This window comes from Humulus lupulus, chromosome 1 (assembly GCF_963169125.1).
Source record: "Humulus lupulus chromosome 1, drHumLupu1.1, whole genome shotgun sequence".
NCBI lineage: Eukaryota > Viridiplantae > Streptophyta > Magnoliopsida > Rosales > Cannabaceae > Humulus > Humulus lupulus.
Genome location: NC_084793.1, coordinates 180,588,879 through 180,595,698, shown reverse-complemented (window position 1 = coordinate 180,595,698; position 6,820 = coordinate 180,588,879).

Genomic DNA, 6,820 nt, shown 5'->3' with positions numbered 1-6,820 from the left:
ACATGTTCACTGTTGGAAAATTTTAATAAAATTTTACAAGTGTTGTTTGAATTGTAACTTATAGTGTTTACAATTTTTTTTTTTTTTTGTAACACTCATTCTAGCTCCAAAATTCTTTGGAGTTATGCACCAACATTGGAGAAGGCACAAATCTGTATTAAGAAGATTATATGATGTGCAAGACTCTATTTGGGTTAAATCACTTTATTTTGTTTTTCAAATATATATTTATAATATGTTATTGTTTATCTATGCATCGTTTTGACATAGTTATTGTTACACATATGTTTTTGAAGTATAGGACACGTCACCAATCCGGCCAGGACAAGTGCCTCACAACACGTGTCACTCACTAGGCCACTCAGAGGGCTTGACCCGTGAGAGACTCCTTGCGCCTAGATAGCCTTTGAGAAGCCATTCACGTCGTGGAATTCCTGAGAAGGTCCTCAAAAATCACCTACTCGGACTCGAAGGACAATATCCTGCATTTTATGAAAGTGGATTCTGTGACCAAGTTGACAGTACGACATGCATGTCCACCTACCTTTGATGCAATGGTCTCGCGGCGAACCTGGCTGTCAGACCAAATCACTTGTTGGGAAGTAGTGGAAGGAACACCACTAGCCTTTTTTTATCATTCCCTAGGCAATGCAAGACCACTTAGTACCTTGGAAATGTGACATCTGATAGTGAATCATTCTTGTGCAACTCCCTTGCTTAGCTAGAGGTTTTCACATGTAAAGGCTATCCAACCTATGTTGTAACTGTTAGAATTAATGCCCTAAAAGTATGTAAAGACATTTTATTGATTTATATAAAAGTACAATTTTATTATGTTTGAATGTTATAATTAATGTTTGAATTATTTATATAATAATATCAAGAAAATTCATTATTCATTCATGAGAATATAATCTTGTATTAGTACGAGAGAATTAAGATCATATATAATTAATAAAATAGTCAGTAACATATTAAAGTAAGGAATCTTTAATGAATGGTTACTAGTGTGATTTACTAAGCATACGGGATGTGAATGATCTAGATTCAGATTACTGATGTGGATAGACATCTTAGTAAAGGTGTTGTATATAATAGAGATTATATATGACAGGATCGATGAGAATTAATTATCTTTATAAACTTGTTGTTTAACATAAAGATTTAATTCTTATCATAATAGATGATCATTTGTAGATCCGTCTAAATCCTGAGTGTTGTCCATATTTTCTACCAATGACATGTGGCATTGTAAAATGGGCTTTTATGAACCCTCAAGAGAGGCCAGGGCCCAACCGAGGCCCAGCGAACATTGAGCAACCAGAGGTCTAAAGGCCCAAACCCATCCTAGGTCCAATAACTGGCCAATAATCCAAGTATTATGAGAACCCGTACATGAGATGAAGGCCCGAACAAACTTCATGAGTGCACACAACCTCCATCCTCCAGGGTGAAGATCGTTATGATGAACATCCCAATCCAAGGATCGGATCCCACCATGTGGGATCCGAATAGAGTTTTCAGGTCCATCCTCACACTTCAACTCGCTACCAGGATACACCCTTCGATCTGTCATCACTAACTGACGTCCACCTTGGTAAATGAACCCGGACCATACGTCCTGGTAGAACAAGACCAACCCTTCATCTAGCTGATGTGTCCCTGAGAAATCCGACAGTTGATCTCCTCAACTAACCTGCAAAAGGGATATGCACGGAACGTACAATGTTCCTAGGGATCGGTACTGCCACTACTTGTTAGGAAAACTTATACAGGATCTTATTTATTGTCATGTAAATCAAATATTATTCAAATTAATATAAGAAATCCTAGTACATGTTTCTATAATTGAATTTAAACAGAGATAATGATAAGAACACTTACATTATACACAGTAGAATGTCTTAGTCCTTCCTTCAATTTCTCTAACCCTTGAATCATTTTTGTCGCTGGATATCACCAAGAAACTAAACCAACCTTCAAATTGTTTCACACCCTTCCAAAGTATCCTTAGAATCACCTAGACTAGAGTGGGAAATTCTCAACACATGAGATAGATACAAAGAGAAGAAGAGAAGAGAATATTGAGGCTTAGAAAAGAACTTTTGTTGTAGAGAGAATATAAAAACCTAAAGCATCAAAACTAGATCTTCTAACGGTTCCCAATCTATTCTACCGCCACTACTCTAATAGATCCTGTCCCCATAATCCCCCTGACGGTTCAAGAGTACCAGTCTGCATCAACGTACAAAGGGCAGCTGTAATGCTCAACCATGCTTAAGTCGGTCCCTATCAAACACTCTGTAATCACATTCTCCATTTGTATTGTAGCTCCATTAGAGGGTAATCGTTCTATATCTTTATTCGGCCCGGATTAGTCCGACCCAAACTACATGGCCACCTATAAATAGGGTCATTAGCGCACTGTAGCAAGGATCCAATCCAACCTTTTCATGAATGCAAAAACGCTGCTGAACTTGCTGAAAACCTCCATTGTCAAACTCTCTAAAGCTCAATCAACTGACTCGTGGACTAAGGCTCATTAACGCCCCAACCACGTAAAAACTTTGGTCTTGTTGATTTTTTTAATATATTTATAGTTTCCAAAAAACTCGATAAGCACTAAGTATTCATGAACTCTTGTTTGTGTTTATTAGATCTTTTGATTCACTCGTTAAGGTTTCTTAGTATAATGAGGCTAATAACTTTTGTTTTGGAGATTCAATATCATGAATGGATGGGAACATGATTCACAATAATGAAATTCATACTTTCCTAACCGATCGAATATTGGTTCTCCTAAGGGTTAATTATGGAACTAAATAGTTATTGAACTCAAATCTATAATTTGATTATAGATTAATTATTCGCTTGTGAATTAATGGTACTTAAAGATCAAAAGGTAATTAGAAGGGTAAAACAGTAATCTTGACTAGCTCTAATTAACGAACCAATAAATGGAGGACAAAACTGCATTTATTGATTATATCAATGGACTACAAGAGAAAAATCTGTAAATATAATTCTATAAATACTTAGAGTGCAATTCCATATTTATAGTGGAGTAATCATGGAATTAATAAATAAGATTATTAGATTAAAGAGTTTAATTAATAATCTGATTTATTAAAGCTCCGTATTATAGGTTCATGGTCCTCATATCACCTCTATCCTACACTGTCAAGGGTAAGGATGTCAAAAGAAAGATTTGTAGAGAGAAGGACTTAATTGCAAAGGAATTAATTTTTTAGGGTAAGGAAATAATTATGTGATAATTATAGGCAATCGATTAATTGTGAATTAATTAATTATTTAACTATATAGTTTTTATTTTGAAAAACTATATGTTAAAATAAATATCAATCATGTTTGGATTAATATAAAGAGTGATTAATAATTATCTTATTTATAATAAGATGTTTATTTATTTAAAACTGATATTTTAAAATAAAGTTAATTTTGAATTAACTAATATTTATTTTGGGATAAATATATATTCTTAAATATTAATTAAATAAATAAATAAGAAAATTAGGGAAAACCCTAATGTGGCTCACGCCACTCACTTTATTGCACAGTGAGTGGCGCCGCACACAGGGATTTCCTATCCATGGGATTTGAATTTTAAATTTCAAATTATTTGTTTATTTAATTATTATTTTTAAATATGATTTAAATTAAATATTTAAATAAGGTTATAACTATTCAGTTTTATTTTAAATAAAATAATAAATAATTAAATTAGTTAAGTATCTTTATAAACCTAAAAAGACGTAATACTTTAAAAAAAAATAGTTTTCATAGACTGACAAACTCTCTCTGAAAAGAAAGCAATAATTTTTTCAAACCTAAAAAACTATTCAATACATCTTCTCTCAATCAAACATCTCTAGATCTCATGTGTTGAGTACATCTAGAGACTCCTAAATCAGCATTTTGAATCCTATGTGCCCATACACGTCCTTGTGTGTTTGAGGATTAGTCTGGAAGATCAAGGTGTGAGCTTTCAGAATTTGGATTGGAAGATCATTAATTTATACAAAAATATTTGTGGATACTTGATAGGCTTCAAGAGGTAATATCTAATATATTTGTATGTGATTTAATATATCTATATATGTATGATCCTACTGGTATTAATAAATTTTTAAAAGCCCAATTTCCACTGCGTATCTCTGATTTACACTTTTAATACCAACAATTGGTATCAGAGATGTCTACGCACATATATATTTATATATATATATATTAAATGTTGTGTGGGTTTCTTGCATTTGTTATACGTACGTTGATATGTATATTGAATGGATAGATATGTTTTTTGAATGTATGGTTGAATGATGGATCGTTAATTATATGGTGTTATTGCCGCATGCACCAGGCCTAGGCACATGACCACCATTGCCACCGGCCAGCCCCGCGGCTCCCTATGCGCCAGCAGCTTGCTCGAGCCACCTGCCCAGTCATCAACCCGAGCCCTTGGCTCCCATGGTATCGCCAGCCCTAGTGTTCTAGGGCACCAATCTTGGTGCCCAAAGCTAGATCATATTTTTGTGCAATTAATATTTTATTTAATTTATTTTTAAATGGTTTGAATTTAAAAGTTTATTATCTTATTTTATTTTTATTAGAAAAATAAAATATATTTTAGTTGGTTAAGATTTTATCTTAAGTTTAAATAATTATTTGAATTTGATTCTGTAATTATTTAAATTCAAATAAATTAAAAAGATGGCAAAAATGTTATTTCTTTAAAAAAAAAAAAAGGTGGTTTTCATAGACTGTCAGACTCTCTCTTTGAAAAAAAAGCGGTAGGTTTTCCAAACTTGAAAAACTATTCAATACATCTTCTCTCAATCAAACCTCTCTAGATCTCATGTGTTGAGTACATCTAGAGAGTCCTAAATCAATCTTTTGAATACTACGTGCCCACACACGTCCTTGTGTGTTTGAGGATTGGTCTGGAAGGTCAATGTGTGAACTTTCAGAATTTGGATTGGAAGATCGTTGATTTGTACAAAAATATTTGTGAATACTTGATAGGCTTCAAGAGGTAATCTCTAATTTATTTGTATGTGATTTAATATATCTATATATGTATGATCGTGACTGGTATTAATAAATTTTTAAAAACCTAATTTCTACTGTGTATCTCTAATTTACACTTTTAATACCAACAGTAACCCAATCTAATCCCACCTAATTCGGACACAGCCTAATCATATAATTTACTATTATTACTCACTTACTGCCTCCAATAAATAGGACATTGGGAGTCATTTGTAAACAAGAGAACATTTGGAGCACAAGCCGAAACTCTGCCCATTTGTAAACCTTAAAATAACTTAATATTTTGTAAGTTCTTCCTCAATATAATAACTCGTGGACTAAATTTCATTAATAGTCGAACCAAGTAAAACTTTGAGTGACTTTATTTCTTTCAACCTCTCTAACTCTTGTCGTTGAAAAAATCTCGTGTCAACAATTATTTTTCTATGTTATTTCTTACTTTATTTTCTAACCTATTTAATTTGGAATATTACATGGGTACTTTTATAACAATCTTGAAACATTTACTTGTTAGTTTATTGTGATATTGTTGCTTTGTGTATCTAGAAATACTTTGTATGATTTTCTTGAAATGTTTCTCATATGCCTTGATTGTAAAAAGTTCTTGATATATTTCTTGATAACACCTTCCTTATTAATTTTTAGAAAAGAGCATTACCATGAGGGTATTGTATATAGCCTAACACCACTTGATGTGGCATCATCATGTGATTGAATTTAATGGGTTTAATATTAAAATTAACCAATCACAAAATGCTATGTCAGGTGGTGTTGGGCATCATACAATGCCCCACAGAAATACTCTTTTAAAATAATTTTTTTTAAAATATGACTTTTATACCATCAATGTGCAAAAATATGATAATTATATTTTTCTTAATTTGTATGGGAAGATTTATTAAAGAAAAAATTAAAATATAGGAAACGCAATTAATAGCTAACTAGAAAATATGGAAATGCCACATTTTTTTATCATAGTTATGTTTTCTTTGATTTTAAAGGTAATTTTATTTTTTATTTTTTTCCTTCATTTGTTAATTATTTTTTCAGTTATTTTTTCTTTCTTTTTTTCCTTACTTATTTTTTCTTCCATTTTTTTCTTTTTCTTTTTTTTTTCTACCAATTTTTTCCTTCATCATTTTTTTTCTTTCCATTTTTTCATTCTTCTTCTTCTTCTTCTTTTCATTTTTATTCATTTATCTATTTTTTTCTTTTATTAGTATTGTTTTTTTTTCATATTTTTCAGTTTTCTTTCTTTTTTTTTTCCTTCTATTTTTTCTTCATTTTTTATTTATTATTTTTTCCGTCTATTTTTTTTCTTTTTTCACACGTATGAACTTTTTTTCTTATTCCATTTTTTCTTTTTTTTTCTTTCTTTTTTTACCAATTTTTTATTTACATTTTTCTATTATTTTCTTCTTCTTCTTCTTTTCATTTTTATTCATTCATCTATTTTTTTCCTTCATCATTTCTTTTGTTTTGTTTTGTTTTGTTTTTTTTCTTCATATTTTTTTAATTTTGTTTCCTTCTTTTTCCTTCTTTTTTTTGTACTTATTCTTTTCTCATTCCATTTTGTTTTTCCTTTTTTTTACACATATTTTAACATTACATAATTATTTTACTATTTTATTTATTTATTTTATTTTATTATAGTTTTTTCCATTATATGTAAAAAAAAATCAAATCAATTTTTCATTATTTTCTTTTTACTGTAACTCTTATAAGAACACCAAAATTTGGAAATAAAACT